We start from the raw sequence: 24,283 nt of genomic DNA, 5'->3' as shown, positions 1-24,283 counted from the left end.
GTGAGAAAAATCTTAACTCACGGCCCAACAGAATTTTGTTGCCTCTAAGCCCAACAGAATTGTTTTTGTAAGGTTAGGAGCCCAATGGATGGGATATAAACCTATAGTCCAAATTAAAGTGCAAGCCCACAAAAGAAAAGAAAAAATAACAAACAAATAATTACAAGCCCATAAAAAAAAGAGAAAAAGAAAAAGAAAAATAAAAATTATTACAAGCCCAAATAGAAAATAAAGAAAAAGAAAAACTAAAATTATTACAAGCCCAAATATAAATACTTAAATACAAGCCCAAATAAATTTAATGAGGCCCAGTTGGGTTAGCTCATGGGTTAGGCTTACTTGATTTTTGGAGGGAAGCCCAAATTTGGGCTTTTTATCCCTTTTTGTTGCACTAGCCCAGTTGGGCTTGGATCTTCCTTAGCAACCTTAATCAACAGCTCAGCAGAATTGCACCAGCAGCTTCACAGCAGCAGCAAGCAGGAGGGAGCAGCAACAGCAGCTTCACAGCAACAGCAACAGCAGCTTCACAGCAGCAGCAACAGCAGATTCACAGCAGCAGCAACAGTAGCAGCAAACAAGGAAGTTGCAGGTCAGGAACAAGCAAGATTAACAAGAAAGAAAACAGAAAACAAGCAAACCGCTACCGAGTCCCCGGCAGCGGCGCCAAAAACTTGGTAGCTCAAGGAATGAGACCTAAAAACTACAACCTATGTTTTACCTACAAGTATACAGGGTCTTGATGAAGATAGAATGTAAATAGAGGTTTGTCCACAGGGACTTGGAGGATTTGCTAAAGTTTTCTAAATTTCTAAAGTTATCTGAATTCAAAAGAAGGTACTAAGGTTTTTGATTCCACTACTTGACCCTAGGCTAAGGAAATTATGATGCAATGTATGTCTTGTTCTTTCATGAAAGACTACAATGAGGATTCTACTAACTATCCTAACCAAATTACCCCTAGCATCAGTTGTCTTTAATCAGCACAACTAATCACAGGCATTTAGCTCCTCTAGCTAGTTTAGCTTAAGGCAATCTCTCTAGTGGATTGAATTCTTGGCCAAAGACCTAGCTCCACTCCTAGTATCAGCTGTCTTCTAACAGCACAGGTGATCACAAGCAGGTAGCCCAAATGGCTAAGCATTCATCCTAAGGCAATTCAGCTCAATAAAAGAACATACAAATACATTAACATTCCTAGCATATGATCAAGAGCTTCCTCTAAACCCTAGCAAGTGAATTAGAACATGGACATGCTTGTAATCATGATACTAACAGGTATAAACATGCTCCACATTACACAGCATACAATTCACATTCAACCTTTATGCATAAGAGAGATTCAACATGGATGAATTGAAAATGAATTTTGAAATTAATATTGAACTGCAAATATTGCTCACTGGCTAGCCCAGAGATGCCGAATTTCACAACCCCTAACACCCTTTTATAGTTACAACAAAAAAATTCCAAAATCCCCAAATCAGTGAAATTAGGGTTCTGACAAAAAGTGAGATTAAATCACCTAATACATTGAAAACTACTCGAAAACTTTCACCCATGCCCCTAATTAGACGTACACTAACTTTCCCCCAAAAATCCCCAATTTATGAAATTAGGGTTTTACAAAAAATCCTTACCTAATCTCTGAAAACGACTGATAGCTCTCACCCATGCTTCCTTCTCGTCTGCTGATGCTACCCATGCCTTCGATTTATCCTCTAACCTCACCTATTTCATCAACTCCTAACCTAGGGTTCCTGTGAGATGAAACGATTAGGAGGTGATGTAATAAGTGGCTAGAAAAGTAGGTCTAAGTGATGATGGCTCGAGTGGTGATGGTTGAATGATTTGGGGGGAGAAGATGGTGGAGTGATTTGGGGGAGAAGATGGTGGTGATGGAGACAGCGTCGCTGTTTCAGAAGAGGGGAAGAAGGAGATGGCTCGATGGGTTTTGGCAGAAGGGTGCGTTTGGTGCGGGTAATAGGGTTAGGTTGCTTGGGTGTTAAACGGGATCATCAAATTTGATGTTTTGTGAAGGGAATCCGTGGGATGATAACTTCTGAAACGGATCTAACGGCGAGATGGAGACAGATTATGAGCGACCGTTGGATGCAAAAATACAACGAAACTAACGGCTCAAGATGGAGTTAGGTGCTGTAGTGTTGGTCAGGTGCATCGAAATCTGATGCATGATGACGCAGCGACCGTTGGATGATGGAATGGATCCAATCTTACGGTTAAGAAGGAAAACGGGTTTGGGTATTGAATTTTGGGTTTAGGATATGGATTTGGGTTTAGGAATTGGATTTGGGCTTAGGTAATCTTGAGCCCACTTCTTCTTTAAGAACAATTTCTTCCTTTTTAAGCCCATTTTTATCCTTGAGTCTTCCATAACACATTCTTCACTTCTTTTCCGCTAGAGTTTCCACCGGCTTTCTCCCGTGTCTTTGCTCTTTTGGCTCCGCAACTCATCTAGTCTTTATTTGGTACCTAAAAATACAAAATTAAATAATATTAAGTAATTATCCTTGAGGAGAGTAAAATACAAAATTCATTACAAAAGGGGGAATTATGGTATGCAAAATGGGATAAGTGCCAATAAAACGATGATAAATAATGCAATATTTGGCGCCTATCATATACTTCTATGAGATCTAAGTGTTTTGGGGTAAAAACTGATTCTGCTGGAAATGGTAAATTTGGGTATGCCCCTGAGAAACGAATCTAAACCCTAAACAAATGCACTGCGCGGGAGTACATTAGATTCGAGAGATCAATCTGTACAATCCTGGCTTAAAACAAGAAATGGCCGTTCCAGTCTTGCTCCGGTCACAAAATGAAGGAAAAGGGTTGATCTTAGGGAGGGAAGCGAAGAAGGTGTTGAAATCAGGATGAAGGTATGGTTGTTTTATGACTTGTATCATAATGTGGTTTCTGGATACTTATGTTGTTAACACTTGTTGTTGTCTTTGTGGAAACAGGTCGAAAGCCTATTTTACAAGTCATGATTGAGCGCACCCTGATCTTATAGGAAGTGGAGACAGTTAAGTAGTGGAGAAGTGGGGATTGTGTGAAAGTGGTGACCATCACCCCTCTGTCATGAGAGATGACTGTCCAGCCTTACACCCACTACTCTTTTACTGCTATCAACTATCCGCTTTTTCCTGACACTTTCTCGTAATGGGTGCGTTGCGCACCGCACGCTGTAAACCACCATACCAATACCTTAGTAAGCATCCCCCAGTTTGTGACATGATGTCTCAAGTATTTTCGTGGAAATTATGTAACAAGTTGCTAAGTGGGTCTTGCTTGCAAGACTTCGCTATTTTGACCAATCACGCGCAAGCTATGCGGCGGGAGGTCATACGTTACAAGTCAAGTCATGAGACTTGCTGCAATAAATATCATGTAATGCCTTTAGGTCAAATAATTAAATTATTTATAAAAATTGATGTTTGTAAAACATCGTTTGTAATCGATGGATATAAAGCATCACTTTTAAGCAAGCAGCTCAAAATAATCGATGCTCATGAAGCATCGTTGTATAAAACCTGCCTAAATTAGTCGCGGAGCTTAATGTATTAAAAGGAGCATGACCGGTCATTTTCGAGAAGCTGCTAGGAGCCATTCACGAACGCCATTGGCAGGACAGTCAGTCCTTATAAGAGGGTGATGGCTGGCAACCACGGCGACATCTTATTGGTCGCTTAAGATTTGATCTAGACCAGTCAATTCGGCTAGTGAAGTTGGACGGTCGAGATGATTTTAGGCATTTAAAAGTTGTTGCTGAATTTATTAAAATTCTTAAATACGGCGCGACTAGCCACTTTCAGACGACCATTTGGGGGCCACATAGGCAAGCCACGGCTTGGCCAATTGCAGCTTATGGAAGGGGGCTGGCTGGTGATCATGGACACATCTTGTTGGCCGCCTAAAATAAAAGTTAGGTCGTCCGATTCGACTGGCGAATTTGGGCGTCCGAGATGATTTGCGGCAGTTAATGGCTGTCGTTGATTCAGCTTAGGTTTTAATAGTCGTGTGGACAATCGATTTTAGGCCAACGGTTTTTTGGTGTTAGCGCGTGTTGGGAGCTATTCGTTTGGCCAGCACAATAGTCGGTCCGCTGATCAGCGTATCCGAATCTTGCCTGTTGATTGAGATTGAATCTAGGACGGTCAATTCGGTTGGAGAAGTTGCTCGGCCAAGATCGTTTTGAGGCAGCAATTTGCTGTTGCTAACATAAATTGGGGTTTTATAATTCACGCGGCAAACCCACTTTGGGTAATGGTTTGGTGGATCCGCTTGCGAGTGGGAAGGATTATGATTGGCCTAATCATTAATGGGACCACCAGTGTGCATGGTGGTGCTTGTCCGGGCGTGTTAAGAAGTGGTTAGACTTGGTAAATCGACTGGCCAAAATGTACGACCGTGATCGTTTTAAGACTGACATGGGAAGCCTATATTAGATTCCTTAAAGAATTAGGTGTGTCTACCAAACAAATTCCAATTTTATTTTAAAGTGTGTGTGGCGCTTTTAAATCGATCCGGTTGGTAGACGTGAAAGATGGTCGTCAAGCGCCAACATGGAGTGTAGCCGATCGACCACGGGCGGCGCCTGCTGGAGCAGATCGGTCGGCAACATGGCGTGGCCACTCCCCTCTTGTTTTTGCTCTTACTTGCTGCAGTTCCTCTTTACTTTTTGTTTTCTGTTTTTTAGTAGGATCTCCTAATAGGTCCATAATGGATTTATCTAGGTTCGACCAACATGGTTCGAGATATTGCGAAGGCTGCAAAAAACTAATTTTGCAAATTAATTAGGTTTAAAATTTGAATCTTGTGGGTTATCACAAAATTGATCAAATTTGATGAATTCTATGTGTTGACACAAAATTCTTTAATTTTATTCTCAGAGAGCAGCCAGCGCGTCTTCTGACCGAGTACTTTTATGCAGATCTTAATCTTGATATTTCGGGAAATTCATGCTACTCAGCTGCGAGTGAACACTAATTGTCATGTCATATCAATATTAATAGTTCAGTTGGGGAACATAGCATAGGAAAATACTCAATAAACCATACATTAACGAATAATGCAGGCAGGAGATTAATAAAATTTATTGAATATTTGGGATTATTGCTACATGCACCATTGTATATAAATTATATATATAAATATAAATATACTGACTTGTTCAATACATATATAAGTAAAGAGGCATGTGCACTCATCACTTTTAAATAGCTCAGTTTCTTTGCAGAACAACATCGCATTAAATACAGGGTTTTACAATTTTAGCCCTAAACCGAATACCACCATCAACACTAAGCAATTGAGAAACTCTCTAACTAGTTCATTTGAGTCATTTGAAATAGTTATGGTAAAGATGAATAAGGTTGATATGAAAGTGCTTATATGGTTAACTATTGTTGAACCGATTAAGAGTACACGTTTAGGTACGATTACTCAAACCTAAATGAAGTTGCATTTAATATGTGTATAACAATCTAAGTTCGATCTAACGGTTGAAAAATAATAGCTTGAATCTAATCAGGTTTTCATCTAACGGTGAATATTGAATGATTTGTTACCAAGGTAACTTAGATTGCAAACCCTGATTTGAAATCTATATGAAGGAGAACTTTAGCAGCCGGGAAACCTAATCCACACACCTCCTCTGTGATACTAGTTGTATAAGCTGGAGTCAATTCTCCTTTAACCTTAGGTTTTTCACGAAACCCTGTAGGTTAACGACTTAAAGACTTCATTGGGATTGTGAAGCCAGATCGGGCCAATTATTTTCTATGTAGTTGCATGATCTGATCTTGTTGTTTCTATTGTCATTGAGTACAATCGTAAGATTGGCTTGAGATTTATATCTCCGAGGCAAGATAGAAAATTAGTCACAAACACCTTCGTCTCATCCTTTGTGATTCCACAATATCTTGTTTCGTTAATCGATTAAGATTATTTTGAGGTGATTGATAATTCTGGGATGTTCTTTGGGAATATAAGTCCAGGTTATCAATTGGTTCCTGTTCTCCTTGATTTATCAAAAGACGGAACAAAAACTCGTAGGTATATCTGCGGGAGACAGATTTATCTATTCAATAGACTTTTTTGTGTGATACAAATTTGTTTATCAAGTCTTCGACTTTTGGTCGTAGCAACTCTTAGTTGTGGGTGAGATCGGCTAAGGTAATAAAGTGCGTAGTATCCTGCTGGGATCAGAGACGTAAGGAGCACGACTGTACCTTGAATCAGTGTGAGATTGATTAGGGTTCAACTAAATTTCAGGCCGAAGTTAGCTTTGTAGTAGGCTAGTGTCTGTAGCGGCTTAATACAGTGTGGTGTTCAAATCTGAACTACGTCCCGTGGTTTTTCTGCATTTGCGGTTTCCTAGTTAACAAAACTTATAGTGTCTGTGTTATTTCTTTTCCACATTATATTTTGTTATATAATTGAAATATCACAGGTTGTGCGTTGAATCGATCAATTAGTAAATCCAACCTTTGGTTGTTGATTGAAATTGATTGATCCTTGATCATTGGTCTTTGGTACCGTTCAAGTTATTTCTCTTATATTCAATCAGGTTCGCAAATTCTTATTTGTTTGATTGCGGATTGAATTCAGAGATTGAGATATAACTCTTTGATATACTTTTTATTAAGATTGAGTCTGACTGTCTAGTTGATTCTCTTGAAAGTATATTTGTAATATCCCGATATTCGGCAGTGGTTGGCCGAATGGAATATAAGTAATGGTTTTTCATTCCCTAACACCGAGGCCTTTTCAGCACAATTGGCTCTAGAGTTGGCAAAAAACTCTGCAGTTAAGCGTACTCGGGCGGGAGAAATCTAGGGATGGGTGACCATCTGGGAAGTTGTTGCTGGATGACCGCAGCGATGCCCGTTGAAAAATCCCACACTGTCGGATAACCGCAGTGGCTAAATGGGGACAATATCGGTGGAGGTACGGGTCATTACAAATGGTATCAGAGCCGACGACGGTTCGCCTGCTGAGGGTGGGAAGGTACGCTGGACGGGGTTGGTCCAGGTGCTTATCATGAGGGGCAGGGAACGTCGGAGATTTGGGCTTGTATATATATTCCAGTGCCGAGGACGGCTCCAATTTAAGGTGGTGGTATTATAATACCCCGCTATTCGGCAGTGGTTGGCCGAATGGAATATAAGTAATGGTTTGTCCTTCCCTAACACCGAGGCCTCTTCAGCACAATTGGTTCCAGAGTTGGCAGAAAACTCTGCAGTTAAGCTTGCTCGGGCGGGAGCAATCTAGAGATGGGTGACCATCCGGGAAGTTGTTGCTGGATGACCGCAGCGATGCCCATTGAAAAACCCTACACTGTCGGATAACCGCAGTGGCTATGTGGGGACAATATCGGTGGAGGGACGGGTCATTACAATACTAGAGTTAGTCCGTACAGATTGCTAAGAGAAATATTGGGTGAGGTTGTTAGACCCCCGCTTTTTCAAAGAGTCCTAAAGTACCTCATTGAGAGCATACTCCGGTAAATTCCTTATGTCATCACATACCATAAAGATGAATATATGAATAGTACTCAGTGAACAACCCAATGCAACGTGCTATTAGGTTTAATCCTCCAAGAGCTTTAAGTTATATGTTAGACTGATCCATGCAATAAAAATACTACGAGTAAACTATTTAACATAGGTCGAGCTTCTACTTGTAATCATACAAAGGTTTTGAATACAATTTTCAATCACAATATGCTACTTATTGTAGATGGTGGATTTTCAACAAAGGTCAAAACCGTAAAATCATGCTACTGCATGTTTCTGACACGGCTTCAGGGATACATGTGACGATTCGTGTTTTACGAAGTATGATGCATATGTCGCTCGAAAAGCCTCTCCCGAGCGTTCGGCACCGGGCATTTCATCATAGCCTCTATGTATAATAACGTAATTGGGAGGTTCTCCGTAAGATTAAGAGCTTAACGCCTTCAGGATACCGGTGACACTCACTGTTCCCTGACTACATGGAGGAATTTGCCTCTACATAGAAGAACAATCGGGCGGTTCTCCGTAAGATTGAGAACAACAACGTCTTCAGGACGGTGATACTCGTTGTTCCTGACTATGTAGAGAGACCCGTGTATAGACTCAGGCGGTCCTCCATACATGAAATGTTGAGAGGGAAAAATGTCTTCGGGACATTAGCAACACTCGCTGATTTACTGACTATACGCAAGAGATTTAATTCTAGGTCATATTCACCACTGAATTCCTAGAAGATAATCTATATTATCTCATTACTCCTATTTCATCATCGAAATGGTAATAGATAAATGTATTACTCCGATTTCAAGATCGAATCCACGGATGATCTCATGAAATGGTAATAGATGTTACTCCGATTTCAGGGTCGAATCCACAGCTGATCTCATGAAATGGTAATATCACCACTTATTTTATCACTCTGATTTCATGGTCAAATCTGAGATTCCATGAGATGGTAATGAAATTATCATTTTATTATTCTGAATCCATAGTCCAATCCGCTGCTGATTTTATGGATTGATAATAAAATAACTACTCATCTTATTATCTTATTACTCAGTTTCATGAATTATTCTCCACTGAATTTCATAAATCAGTAATAAATACCCAACAACCGGGCATCTGGATCATCAATGAGTAAGCCCCACAAAAATGGTGCGAGTGTACTCGACAATGATGCACGACTGAGCACCCGGATGCACGAACGAGTGTCCAAAAAATATGAAATAATGAGGAATCCTTCACAAAACAAGAGAAAACAATGAATATTAATAAAATAATAAGAGGCGCCCAAGGCCGGGCCCGCCAGCCGGCCGGTCGGCCATGCCCTAGCCATGGTCGGTTCGTGCCTCTCCCGTTATTTTGCTTATTTTTTTCGTGAACTCACGAAAACTCCTTGGTTTTAGGAACTTTCCTTGTTTTTGCAAAACTCGTGAATTTTCCATAACTTGGTGGATTCACAAAATAATATTATTATAGAATAAGGAGAGGTCTGCGGGACCGGGCAACCTAACCGGCCGTCCATGCCTAATCCATGGTCGGTCCCACACCTTTCAATCCCTAATATTTCATAATTATTATTTTCCTAAATTCATGAAACTCCTGGGTTTGAGCAAAATTCATGATTTCTCCATATTTTCTCAAATATTGCTCAATTCACGAAAAACCAAAAGCCAACATAGTCGCACGACTGGCCAGCCTCTCACGGAAATTTTAAATATTAAAACACTTTTATTTTAATACTTTCAAAATATTGATGAAGTGAGCAAACATGCTCATTCCAACAAAAATCGAGAATTCTCAGTCAAGATGAAACTCTTCTGAAAATTCACTATGTTGCTCGAACATGCATCAGTGAAACTCTCAGTCTGGAAACATGGACACCACGGCAACACGTGCATGCCTCCATGACCAACCAGAGTCATTCCTATGGCTTGCACAAAGCCGGTCCCACATGTTTTCATAATTCTGACCTAATTTGTTCAATTGCTCATACTGGGCCCGAACTCTCTCCAACCAACTGGAGAACCCTTCAAATGACCAACAACTAGTCCCGTGACCACCAAGAGCCGGTCCCATGCTCTCTTGGTCGGTCCTCATCTCTCATACCTAGGTTTGTCACTTAACACTGAATCCAGCAATATTTCAATAAATGATAAAACCTGCATTTAATCATCGTTCTTTCACCAACTCTCAAACTGAGAACCCTGGTGCGTGCTCACTCGAGCACTGGGAATCACATAGACGTTCATCATCCCATGTTGTCAGCCCCTCTTTACTCATGACCAATTTTCAGCAATTCACCAATTGTTGAAGGACTGATCAAAAAATTAGGGTTTCGAACAAACGCTCCACGAATCACCATTCTGAGAAAATTCAAACACAAAATTATGTTGATTCAGCAATCAACATCCAAATTAATAATATTCGGTAATTCACCAATATTTTTTTTGTTAATATTTTGTTGGGTCAGGGCACCAGTAAATAATTCTTTGAATTAGCAATACTTGCTCAGTTGCTCGAATATTGATCCAACCATCAATATTCGGTAATTCATCAGTAGTTTGTCGAATTGAGAAACACTTGCTCAATTGCACGTCAAATTATCAATATTCAGTGTTTTGGTGAATTGAGCAACACTTGCTCAGTTGCACACCAAAATTATCAAATTCGTCGAATTGAGCAATACTTGCTCAGTTGCTCGACAAACTCTCAATATTCGGCAATTCGTCGAGTTGAGCAATACTTGCTCAGTCTCTAGTCATTAATTCATTGACATCTCAGAGAACTACATGTTCAATCCACGAATCTCCGAGCATTCACCAGTTATGCTCGATTCAACAAAATTAGACTCACAGTCTAAATCAGTCAACAACTGACCAACTAATACACGTCTGCCTTGTAGACTCCACGATTCGTGAAATCTCAATCACGTCACAAATAGGGGATATCACTCAGGGTTTTGGTCTGGAAGTCTACGGCACGTGGATTCATCCACAATGAGAAATGTGCGTAAGTCGTGTAAACGGTGGAAGGAGTTAGCAAAGTAGTGGGTGCACGATCAGTCAAGTCTCTGCACGGCATGGAACTGACTTTACCACGATCTCCCATTTTCCCACTCTTTCACTCAAGAAACCGTTACACTTACGGGATCAGTGGTACATCATTCTTGCAATATAAATAAGTCTAAATCGAGGACATCAAGGAGGATCAATCGAATATCATCAATCATCGATTATCATCATTATCCGTCAACAACTCGATATAAACTTATTCACAAAACTCAACGTCAGTAGTTCAGCAATATTGCAGAAAACTTCAACACACCCACAATCCTTGATCATCACTGATCCCACACAACTCTCAGCTTCCCTCCTACAGATCAACCCATCTCCCTCTTTGCGACCGAATTGACTCTGGAACGGCCATTGTCTAGGTTTAGGACGGAGTCATACAGATTGATTTCCCTAATCTAAGCACCCCCTTTGCAGCGGTGCATCTGTGTGAGGATTAACATTTTGCCCGACTAAGGAGTCTCGAAAGCACGCTCGAGTCTCCATTTTCCCAAAAAACCGGCGGCTCGTTTTTTCCCATCTACAGATTGGCGACCACAGTGGGAGATTAATATCTCGGTTGAAATCTTTCATTTTTGCAAGATGGTTGGTCTTAGATCTAATTCAGTTTCTCAAAAATCCAGTCAGAGTCTTTCAAATGGTGACGCTTCTCTAACTCACCCGAATGATTCTGGTAACATTCATCATCCGTACTTTACTACTCCTTTTTCATCTATTGGTGCATTTGATGGAGAAATTCCGTCACTAGCTGAACTGGCACGAAGGCAAGAGATTTTGGAAAGGAACATAAATCGATTGAAAAGAGCAATTGATAATTTGTTCAACTGCATGGTGGACCTGACAAGAATCTTAGTAGCTCAAGTTATGGAACGCTCATCTCTTGACACCACTGACGCTAACCCTCAAGCCAACAGCTTCACCACTTATGAAAAGCCGGTGGAACAAGAGGTCACACATCTAATCGAGAATATATGTGAACTTCTGCATTTCTCCAAAGATCAGCGCACAAACACGTTTGTCTCTCTCAACAAAATATCATCCGATGTGCGAATAGTTTCATCATCTCCGGTGGTTGAACAAGTGTCCATGGTATCTGAACTCTCAATCAACAACATCACCTTCACTGAGGAAGACCGAATGGCGGAGGAAGGGAATAACCGAGCCTTGTTCGTTACTGCTTCCATTAAGGACTCTGAATTCAGGAGAGTTCTAATCGATACAGGTGCTTCCACGAATCTTATAACTATGAAGACTCTCAAGGAGGCCAAAGTTCCACAAAGCAAGATCGTTCATCATCCCATATTGATGACGGGTTTTGGAGGAAGCCAGAGTCACACATACGGGTATGTATATGTGGATCTGAAAGTAGGGACGATTCAATCCACTGTAAAATTTCACGTGATCGAGAAAGACCCTGACTATCACATGATACTCGGAAGGCCATGGCTTCATGACAATAAAGTTGTTCCTTCGACGTACCATCAATGTATGAAATATTTTTTAAACAACAAAATTGTCCGTATCCCAGCCTTAGTGTCTCCTTATGCTCCGGTTTATGATGCTGAGTTCCTGGAACATCCAAAGAGCATCTCCGAAACTCCAAGCAAGATCTGCAGTATTCCACTCCCAAGTTGGAAATCTATTGAGAAATTCAACAAACCATCATCAACAGATGCTAAATCTATCAAGTTGTCCACCACACCACTCAAGCGTTGTCAAGGTCAAGGTACGACTTAGAAAAATTCCAACTTTATTACTGATTATGATGCAGAGGGGAGAGTCATTTATCTCCGTCGTAAGGATTAGCAATTAACAGGGGAGGTCGATGAAAAGTCTCCCCGCCTGAAGAATCATGCCAAAGTGAGCAATCGCCCGATGAAGAAATTCGAGATACACCACGACAACTGCAAGATGGAACAAATTCCACAACCGACGACCTCGAGACTATCAACATTGGAACGGATGAAAACCCAAGGCCAATTCTAATCAGTTCCTCTCTCTCAGCTGAGGAACGAGAAGGATTGATACGCCTGTTGAAAGAGTATCAAGATATCTTCGCCTGGACGTACGAAGAGATTCCTGGCCTAGGCGACAAACCCGTCAAACAACCGCCCAGGAAATTCAGACACGAAGTTGAGGAACAAATCAAGGTGGAGATCCAGAAACTACTAACAGCGGGGTTCATCAAACCCATTCAACATCCAACATGGCTGGCGAACATTTTCCCAGTCAGAAATGGACAGACCAGGTGTTGTGTAGATTTTAGGAACCTGAACAAGTGCTGCCCAAAGGATGACTTTCCATTTCCAAACATTGATATGCTCGTCGATGCAACCAGTGGCCATGACATGTTCTCGTTCATGGATGGTTACAGTGGATATAACCAAATAAAGATGTACGAACATGATGCTAACAAGACTGCATTCAGAACCCCCATTGGAAACTTCTACTATACAATGATGCCTTTCGGCTTGAAGAATGCAGGAGCCACTTATAAGCGGGACATGACTGCAATATTTCATGACATGAAGCACAAGCAAGTAGAAGACTATGTCGACGATGTGGTGGTGAAATCAAAGACCCGGGCATCCCACCTAGACATTCTGAGACAAGTCTTCGAAAGATGCAGAGAATACAAACTGAAGATAAATCCCCTGAAATATGCTTTTGGTGTTTCTTCCGGAAATTTTCTTGGATTCTTGGTCACTGCAGAAGGAATCAAGGTCGACCCAGACAAAAAAAAAGCCATTACTACCATGCCACCTCCACGAACTGTGAAAGATCTCCAGAGTTTCATGGGCAAAGTCAATTACATCCAGCATTTCATTCCTGGACTCGCTCAACTCATTGCTTCATTCACTCTTCTGTTGAAGAAATGAGCAAATTTTGCATGGACAGCCGTTCAACAAGAAGCATTCCAGAAAATATAGTAGATATTATTATCGCCTGATGTCATGAAATATCCAGTGCAATGACGTCCTCTGATATTTTACACAGCTTCCGGTGACATAGCTATTGGACCACTCCTCGCTTAAGAGAATGAAGAAAGTATCGAACACCCAATCTATTACTTCAGTCGCACAATGAGGGATGTTCATCTCCGGTACCCAAAGGCTGAAAGGGCGTGTCTGGCGTTGGTTCACGCAATTCAGAGGTTCATACATTATCTACTATCAAACAGGGTCGTGCTGATAGCCAAAGTTGATCCTATAAAGTTCTTACTGTCGAAACCTGCTCTGACCGGAAGACCGACGAAATGGCCACTTAAAATGTCAGAATTTGACATAGCGTGTGTCCCTCCAAAAACAAGCAAAGGAAAAGTGGTTGCAGACTTACTTGCCGCTTTCCCTGGAGAATACATCATGATGTTGCATGAAGAAGTGCCCGGTGAGTTTCCAGAAATTTCAATCATTCAAGAAGAAACGTGGCTATTATATTTTGATGGGTCCGCCACTCCGAGCAATGATACCAGTGGGGCGGGTATTGTGCTGGTATCTCCATCCGGTGAAGTCTTCTCACATTCATTCAAGATGGATTTCCATTGCACCAATAATTCAGCAGAATATGAAGCTTTTCTCCTAGGGTTGTCTTTGGCCAAGAAAGCAGGAGCGAAACATCTAGAGATCAGGGGAGACTCAAAGTTGCTGGTCAATCAAATGAATGGCGTATACTCTCTCAAAGAAATAACACTTGCTCCATTCAGGACTGAGGCACAACGACTATTAGCTCATTTTTCCTATGCAACAATTTTTCATACCGGACGCACCAACAATAGACATACTGATTGTATAGCGACCCTAGCATCCAAACTGCAATTTGAGGGGTCTGAGAAATCCATCACTGTGCAAAGACGCGATGTGTCATCCACCTGGCTTACTCAAGTCGAAGATGCTCAGTCAAGCGACTAGCGAGCGCCCATTATTCATGAATTGAGAAATTCTCTTACGGAGGGTAAAATTAGCCTCAAGGAGTTGAAAAACTTTTTCCTGCTGCACGGAGCGTTATATTATCGCAATCCTGATGGATCCCTGTCTCGATACCTCGGAGATGAAGAATCCGGTGAAAAACTCAAACGTATACATGAATAAGTATGTGGGCAAACTCTAGTGGTCACACTTTACAGAAGGCCTCAAAGGCTCGGATACTATTGGCCTTCCATTGAAGCTCAGTCGAGGATGATGCAAGGATCATGTCCCAATTGTCAGACACCACCTCGTCATTTGGAGGTTCTAACACTTCATCACACTGGGGACTGGAGAGAACCTTACATAAAATATCTTTGTGACAACGATCTTCCGTCAGATAAGAGAGGTGCAATCAAACTTATTCAGAGAGCCAAACGTTTTGTCTACTTGGAAGGGATTTTGTATCGCAAAAGCTTCGGTGGGAATCTCCTGAGATGCTTGGCCGAGCATGAAATTGCCATAATTTTGAAAGAAATGCATGAAGGTGAACACCAAGGGAAGAAGAAATTGTTTCTCCATGAGAAATATTACTGGTCAACCATGGAAGATGACACAGCTTCCTACGTTCAGAGATGTCATCAATCCCAAGTTCATGGTAACCTCATCCACACTCCTTGTCTTCCATTACATTCTGTGAGCAGTCCGTGGCCCTTCTATAGCTGGGGACTGGATATCATAGGAAAGATCAATCCGGCATCTTCAAAGCAGCATGAATACATCATCACAGCAACATAATATTTCACCAAATGGGTCGAGGCTATTCCTCTTCGAAGCACCACTGGAGTCACAATTGCATCTTTCATCAAAGAGTTCATCATATGAAGATTCGGCGTTCCTAAACATATCATCACGGATAATGGAACTCCTTTTGCCAACAAACATGTTACAAAATTGCTCGAAGAATACGGAATCAAACAGATTTTCTTCACACCATACTATCCCCAAGAAAACGGACATGCGGAGAGTACCAACAAAACCTTGATCCGGATTCTCAATCGAACAGTTCATGATAATCCACGGACGTGGCATGAGGAATTTCCCATGGCTTTGTGGGCCTACCGAACCGCACCAATAAGCTCAATTGGGAATTCACCATACTCTCTCGTTTATGGCACCGATGCCATTCTCCCATCCGAAATCAAGGTTCCCTCTGCAAGAATCGCAACAGCTAGTGGAATACAATGGGATGAAGCAGAAGTCTCAGATTCAAGAATTACTGATTTGGACATGCTCGATTCAAGAAGTGCCAAGGTGGAAAAATATGTAGAAACCTACAAACAAAGGGTTTCCAAGGCCTACAACAAACTGGTAAGACCTCGAACATTTCAAGTAGGAGATTTGGTTTTGAAAACAACAAATCATATCCAATGAGACATGTCCGCTCCCAAGTTCTCTCCGAAATGGGAAGGACCTTATGTGATCATCAAGGCAGTATCCAGCGGATATTACAAAATCTTAGCTGGTAATAGAGGAGTTGAAGGAAACATCATCAACGTCAAGTGGATCAAGGCGTATTATGCTTGAACAATCATTGTAAGTATTAAATTTCTAAATGTAATTTCTGTTTTCTCCAAAAGAGAAATATGCTCATGCACTCAAAATTCAAAATATCCTATGAATCTCACAAAAATCTTTCAATCACCTAATTTATTCAAAGCAAAATCTCAAACCTACATAAAATCTTCCTCTCACTCAGAACAAACCATCCAACATAGGATAATCTCTATAGAAAACTCTGTCAAGCTTCTTCTGGAAATTTTTGGTTTTCACCTTCAAGTCCTGAACTGCCTTCTCAACTCGTGCTGACTCCAAGGCGAGTGACTTTTCCTCCCCCAATATGGCAGTAGACGCGGAAATTGCATCAGCAGCGGCCGCCGCCTTGTGAATTTTGATCATCTCGATTCGATGACGAAGCCAACCATGTTAAACTGCAGGGTTTCATAGTTTGAAATCATCTCATCCCAATTTGTGCAGTTCATGATTCTTGACATCTCGCAGATGCATCCGGTTCATCTCTTCAATGATCGGTAACAACCCTGCAACTGTAGTTAGGAGGGTTGGTAGAAAGCCTTTCCATACTTCGGTCGTAGCAATATGTCCGTACCTTCTCCAAATTTTGGTGTACAGGGCACGTGACACTTGGGAATGACGAATCCCCCAACCACTTCATTATTCAGGCAATTGTTGATCATGGGAGCCTCAAACGGGAGTCCAGCTGTTGGATACTCAGGAGCACGAGATCTAACCTCAGTATCCACAGAATCAGTGGAGTTCTCGTCGACACGATTGTTTCTATCATCAATCACAACCACGGATTTCTCGTTTTTCCTTTTTCTAGCATCGACGATGACATGAACATCAACTTGCGATGAAATGATGGAGTATTTAATGGTATTAACCATTGAGCATGGTAAAAATCTCAGTCGAGAAGTTATGAAATTACTTACAGACGTTCTGGCATCAACAGAAGTCGACCTATACCGGGAAGGAGCTTTAACCGTACGTTTAGGTCTCAAGCTACGAGAGGAATACTGATTCTTTTCATTATCCTGCAATAAATTCTTTTCTTTTGATCAATCATCCTGATCGAGCAAAAGACAAGAGAAGAAATGTAACTCACCGAGACGGATAATGCCATAACATGTTCGACATGAGATTCACTTCTGGAAGAAACACTGCTTCTGGACATGGTGATGAGAGGTAAGATTGTGATCAAAATTTCTTTTGATGATACACAAAGGCAACAGATGGTCGACTGTTTAAATAAAACCCTAAGTCCAATGTGGATGCTTATCCCCTAACGGATAAACAAGTCTGTTGCGGTTTCTACTGAAACTTTAAATCTCGAATCAGATGCGTGGCAGATGGGAGAAGAGCAACAATGTTGGGGACTGACGGTTCGGATGTAATCAACATTACAACTACGGATGGATTGATCGTCTGGTAAGCCACGTGTTTTCTAGACAGCTCATGTGATTGCATTCTGTGGGTAATTATTGTCTATGTGGACATTGGTCCATCTACTGGAGATGTGAGGAAGATTCAGAAAGGGGATACTACAAGGAATTACGGTTCAAAAAATAATAATCTCTAAAGAAACATCTCTACATTCAAGCTGCTTAAACCAGAGAACATCTACTTCAACGGAAAATAAATAATCTCAGAGAGAATCCTCTTCGAGTTCTTCATCAGAATCACTATCACGGCCATTGATGAAGTCTGGGTGGATATTAGGATCATCTGAGTCCGAGTCATCCTGTGCTTCGTACTCAGCTTTGAGTTCAGCTTCAACCTCCTTCGCAATCTTTTTAAGTTCCCTGGTACACCGGTCTGGCTTAATCTCGTAATTCTGTACCACCCACACAGTTTCCTCGAAGCATTAGCGTCAGAGTCAGAGGGTACACCATCAACGAATCGACGCCTCTCTTCAGCCGCCTGTATCCTGCGCCGGATTCGATCCTTTGTACGTCGACGATCCTCCATCTCATCATCCTGGGAATTTCTCTTCATGAGCTCTTCATAAGAAATCCTTCGGTCATTAAGGGAAGAGCTGGAGGAGTAATCGCTGATGCTGCTGGTGGAAACCATCATTGTCTGGAATCAAATAAGAAGCACAGAATTACAGACGACCTAATGAGATCAGTTTCAACAACGAAAATGGTAATCCCCAACTCTTACCTATTTTATGATTTCACTAGACTTTAGTGGTGGCGCGAAACTTCTAAAACTTGCTCACTCCTTCAAACCTGCGAAGATGAGAAAAACTTATCATTCTAGAGTCAACACTGACTTTTCGTGAAACTATGAATAATTCACATAACCTTTCATGTGAACATTCGCTGATTTTTTACATGTGTGCATATACTATAAAATCGCCAAACTCATACATACATTATGTCATCACGAATACAATTATTTGCTTTCAGAAATTCCTCAAAAATCATAAATTGATTTTCATAAAACCGTGAACAACCCGCGTGAATTTTTACTGAGTGAACATCCACTGGTTTTTCGAAAATTGGATAGACGTCCATTCTACAATTGCGAAAACTCACATACAGATATTGTTTCACCTTGAATAATTGTCTACTTTCAATAGTTGTTCAAAATCAAAACATTGATTTTACAAAAATATATAACGTGAAACCCATGTAACTTTGAAAATATGTATTTTCTTGGTACCTCTCGTGAGCATCCGTCTTTGAAACGAGAGTATATTTTCAAAAATAAAATTTTCATGAAAGATCATAGATAAAATTGTATTACTAACAGAGGCACGTCTATTCAAAAAGAAAAAACTTTTCTCTCGTACGAGCATCCACCTTTGAAATGAGGGTTTATACACTTTGTGAAATCTCACATATTTAAAAAATAAAATTTTGGTTTTCATGAAAGCTCATGGACAAAATTTTATGTCATTAGACTCAGGTCTATTTTGTTTGTTTTTTAAACTAACGAACGAACGTCTGTTCCTAAAACAAGGATTTACTTTTTTGGGCCGAGCCCGTAAACGCTGAACTGACCAAAACTGGACTTTCAACAGAACAAATCAGCAGTGACTCATCTCTCCACACTCACGGGATGACACTCTATCTTACTATCAGGGTTATCATCTGTGCATTCGCTCGTACATGACATCATTGGGGTAAATCGAGGATTCTGAAACTACCTTTGTAGACTGAGTTCAACCACTGATCTCGTCGACTGAAAATCAGCATTTAATGCTTACTGCGGAACATGACTGTTCCTCATTAAGCAGGGGACTTAATGTAGATGGTGGATTTTCAACAAAGGTCAAAACCGTAAAATCATGATACTGCATGTTTATGACACGGCTTCAGAGATCCATGTGACGATTCGTGTTTTACGAAGTATGATGCATATGTCGCTCGAAAGGCCTCTCCGGAGCGTTCGACACCGGACATTTCATCATAGCCTCTATGTAGAATAACGTAATTGGGCGGTTCTCCGTAAGATTGATAGTTTAACGCCTTCAGGATACCGGTGACACTCACTGTTCCCTGACTACATAGACGAATTTGCCTCTACATAGAAGAAGAATTGGGAGGTTATCCGTAAGATTTAGAGCAATAACGTCTTCAGGAGGGTGATACTCACTGTTCCTGACTATGTAGAGAGACCCGTGTATAGACTCAGGCGGTCCTCCATACATGAAATGTTGAGAGGGAAAAACGTCTTCGGGACATTAGCAACACTCGCTGATTTACTGACTATACGCAAGAGATTAAATTCTAGGTCATATTCACCACTGAATTCCTAGAAGATAATCTATCTTATCTCATTACTCCTATTTCATGATCGAAATGGTAATAAATAAATGTATTACTCCGATATCATGATCGAATCCACGGCTGATCTCATGAAATGGTAATAGATGTTACTCCGATTTCATGGTCGAATCCATGGCTGATCTCATGAAATGGTAATATCACCACTTATTTTATTACTCCGATTTCATGGTCAAATCTGCGATTCCATGAGATGGTGATGAAATTATCATTTTATTATTCTGAATCCATAGTCTAATGCGCTGCTGATTTTATGGATTGATAATAAAATAACTACTCATCTTATTATCTTATTACTCATTTTCATGAATTATTCTCCACTGAATTTCATAAATAAGTAATAAATACCCAACAACCGGGCATCTGGACCATCACTGAGTAAGCCCCACAAAAATGGTGCGAGTGTACTCGAAAATGATGCACGACTGAGCACCCGGATGCACGAACAAATGTCCAAAAAATATGAAATAATGAGGAATCCTTCGCAAAATAGGAGAAACAATGAATATTAATAAAATAATAAGAGGCGCCCAAGGCCGGGCCCACCAGTCGGCCGGCCGGCCATGCCCTAGCCATGGTCGGTCCGCGCCTCTCCCATTATTTTCCTTATTTTTTTTCGTGAACTCACGAAAACTCCTTGGTTTTAGTCACTTTCCTTGTTTTTGCAAAACTCGTGAATTCTCCATAACTTGGTGGATTCACGAGATAATATTATTATAAAATAAGAAAAGGTGTGCGGGACCAGGCCACCTAACCGGCCGGCCATGCCTAAGCCGTGACCGGTCCCACACCTCACAATCCTTAGCCTTTTATAATTATTATTCCCTAATCTCACGGAACTCCTCCGTTTCAACAAAAACTCGTGGATTCTCCATAACTTCAAGGATTCTCCATAACTTCAAGGATTCATGAAAAATAATAAAATAAGGAAAGGTGTGTGGGACCGGGCAACCTAGCCGACCTGCCATTCCCTAGCCATGGTCGGTCCCACACCTTGCAATTCCTAATCTTGCATAATTATTATTTTCCTAAATTCATGAAACTCCTGGGTTTGAGCAAAATTCATGATTTCTCCATATTTTCTCAAATATTGCTCAAATCACGAAAAACCAAAAGCAACATAGTCGCACGACTGGATAGCCTCTCACGGAAATTATAAATATTAAAACACTTTTATTTTAATATTTTCAAAATATTGATGAATTGAGCAAACATGCTCATTCTAACAAAAATCGAGAATTCTCAGTTAAGATGAAACTCTTCTGAAAACTCACTATGTTGCTCGAACGCGCATCAGAAAATACTGAAACTCTCAGTATGGAAACACGGACACCACGGCAACATGTGCATGCCTCCATGACTGACCAGAGTCATTCCTAGGGCTTGCACAAAGCCGGTCCCACATGTTTTTATAATTCTAACCTAATTTGTTCAATTGCTGATATTGAACCCGAACTCTCTCCAACCAACTGGAGAACCCTTCAAATGACCAACAACTGGTCCCGTGACCATCAAGATCCGGTCCCATGCTCTCTTGGTCGGTCCTCATCTCTCATACCTAGGTTTGTCACCTAACGCTGAATCCAGCAATATTTCAATAAATGATAAAACCTGCACTGAATCATCGTTCTTTCACCAACTCTCAAACTGAGAACCCTGGTGCGTGCTCACTCGAGCACTGGGAATCACATGGACATTCATCATCCCATGTGGTCGGCCCCTCTTCACTCATGACCAATTTTCAGTAATTCACCAATTATTGAAGGATTGATCAAAAAATTAGGGTTTCGAACAAACGCTCCACGAATCACCATTCTGAGCAAATTCAAACACAAAATTATGTTGATTCAGCAATCAACATCCAAATTAATAATATTCGGTAATTCACCAATATTTTTTTTGTTAATATTTTGTTGGGTCAGGGCACCAGTAAATAATTCTTTGAATTAGCAATACTTGCTCAGTTGCTCGAATATTGATCCAACCATCAATATTCGGTAATTCATCAGTAGTTTGTCGAATTGAGAAACACTTGCTCAATTGCACGTCAAATTATCAATATTCAGTGTTTTGGTGAATTGAGCAACACTTGCTCAGTTGCACACCAAAATTATCAAATTCGTCGAATTGAGCAATACTTGCTCAGTTGCTCGACAAACTCTCAATATTCGGCAATTCGTCGAGTTGAGAAATACTTGCTCAGTCTCTAGTCAGTAATTCATTGACATCTCAGAGAACTACATGTTCAATCCATGAATCGCCGAGCATTCACCACTTATGCTCGATTCAACAAAATTAGACTCACAGTCTAAATCAGTCAACAACTGACCAACTAATACACGTCTGCCTTGCAGACTCCACGATTCGTGAAATCTCAATCACGTCACAAATGGGGGATATCACTGACGTGATTTGTATATAGTGGTAAAAGTGGTTCGATTCTCAGACTTGTGAAGGATATTAATTAGACTTAAATTCTAATATTAAAATACAAAACTCACTAAAAATATTAGCAAACTCAATCAAAGATGATATCAATACTAAAATAAACAATGAGGCTAAGATTCCACTATTTTCCAAGTTCAAAGTGATTAAACCAATACTTATATTTATGCAATTTTCTTGTTTAATTTGATTCTAAAATATTGCAACAAGTAGATTTTCAAAAGTAATAATTGTAAATACCAAGTATGAAGCATCAAAAATCTTAAAACTAAGCATACTCCATCAAAATAGATCACAATCACTCAAATAAAAATCATATTCAATAATAGTTCAAGGAAAATAATCATATAATTATTGCAAATAAAAAGATAAAATAGAATATACCACTTTTTATTGGAAAAATAACTTCCTCTATCACCTCAGCAATGGGGTTTAGCTTCTAATATTAATCATGATCTCAAAATATGTGTTTGTTGCTCAAAAGATGATTAAAAGAGTGAAAATTAATAACACAGACTGTTTGCAACAGTGTATTGGTGTTGCAAAACAGTTGTTACAATGGAACTGTTACAGAAAAACTGTTGCTTTGTCGCTGATTTTAAGACCCTAGAATAAGACTGCCCTGAACAGCTTAATGTTCTTCAGCTGTTAAACAACGACAGTGTTCTGCGACTGTTTACCGAGCATCAATGTTCTTCGCGTTCTTCTTCTTCTTCTTCAGCAGCAGCAGAAACAGAGATTGGTAAAGCTCTGATTTCTTCTTCTCTGGATCTCCTTAGGTTCCCAAACTCTCGACACCCCTTCCAGGGACTCAAAACACACTATTTATACATCACAGCTCCCTATCCAAGGTAAATCTTCACCGAATATATTAGTTCCCTGCCTTGCAAGTTACGACTTTTTATTTCCTTCTTTACCTCGTCTACGCTCTTTCAGCTGCCAAACTTTCCCAAACCTCCCAGAACAAAACCAGAAGATATTCGCTCCTCTAAAGCCTGCACGTAACTTCCATATTGAAACAAAACAGGGTCGAGATTCTCTCACAGTTTCCGTAAATATCTTCCTTTTCCCCGTTTTCAATAAATATCGATTGTATGAAGATTTAATTCCTTCTTTGAGTTCCAAAACACGTCATCTCCCCGTCAATAAGGTAACAACACAATCAGACCGTAAAACCTTTGAAAATCTCCGCGTAACTTCCATATCTACATCCCGTGATAACCTTCCCCTCTGTTTCACGTCAACCTGATTATTCAGCCCATTATAACCAATCCAAATGCATGAATCAACCCTGTTTGGTCAATCAGAGACCGACCGAACACAAATATGCGATTAAATCTCCTTGGAACATCTCTAAATTCGAATCCAAAATCTGCCAGACGCTGCACACAGTTTCCCGCCAAAACTGATTTCAAACGGAGAAGATGTGCCCCTTATCCTATGGTGGGGTGCGAATAGCAACTTCCTGGAAATGGGATGCCCCTTAGTAATTAGGTTACCCCTTATCCAAAGTGAGAATCCGAATAGCAAATGTCCTCCGGGTGCTTTCCGACAACTTTTCGAGACAATTTTTTCCAAAAATGTTTATTAGCCAAAAATACCTACAAATAAATAAAACACCATAATAAGTACAAAAATGAACCCTAACAATATATATGATCGAGACAAATCGGACAAAAAAAGTGTCTATCAAATACCCCCAAACCTATTATTTGGTAGTCCTCGAGCAAAAATAAAATAGAAATAAAATCCTAACTCACTGTCGCAGGCATCGTCGATTGCATTTAGCGTATGCAATAAGCCTTTAAACCCCTAGGTGTCCCTAGTGGCGGAGTGTTGTCTCCGGAGGGCTTACCAGAGGTATACCCACAAAACCTTTTTACTCCAGACCCTAGCTATCTACACAGAACCTTGGAAGGCACTAAAGAATCTCCTTGGTTGGCATACTTATT

The sequence above is a fragment of the Papaver somniferum genome, chromosome 8, assembly GCF_003573695.1.
Source record: "Papaver somniferum cultivar HN1 chromosome 8, ASM357369v1, whole genome shotgun sequence".
NCBI lineage: Eukaryota > Viridiplantae > Streptophyta > Magnoliopsida > Ranunculales > Papaveraceae > Papaver > Papaver somniferum.
This window is presented reverse-complemented; position numbering follows the sequence as displayed.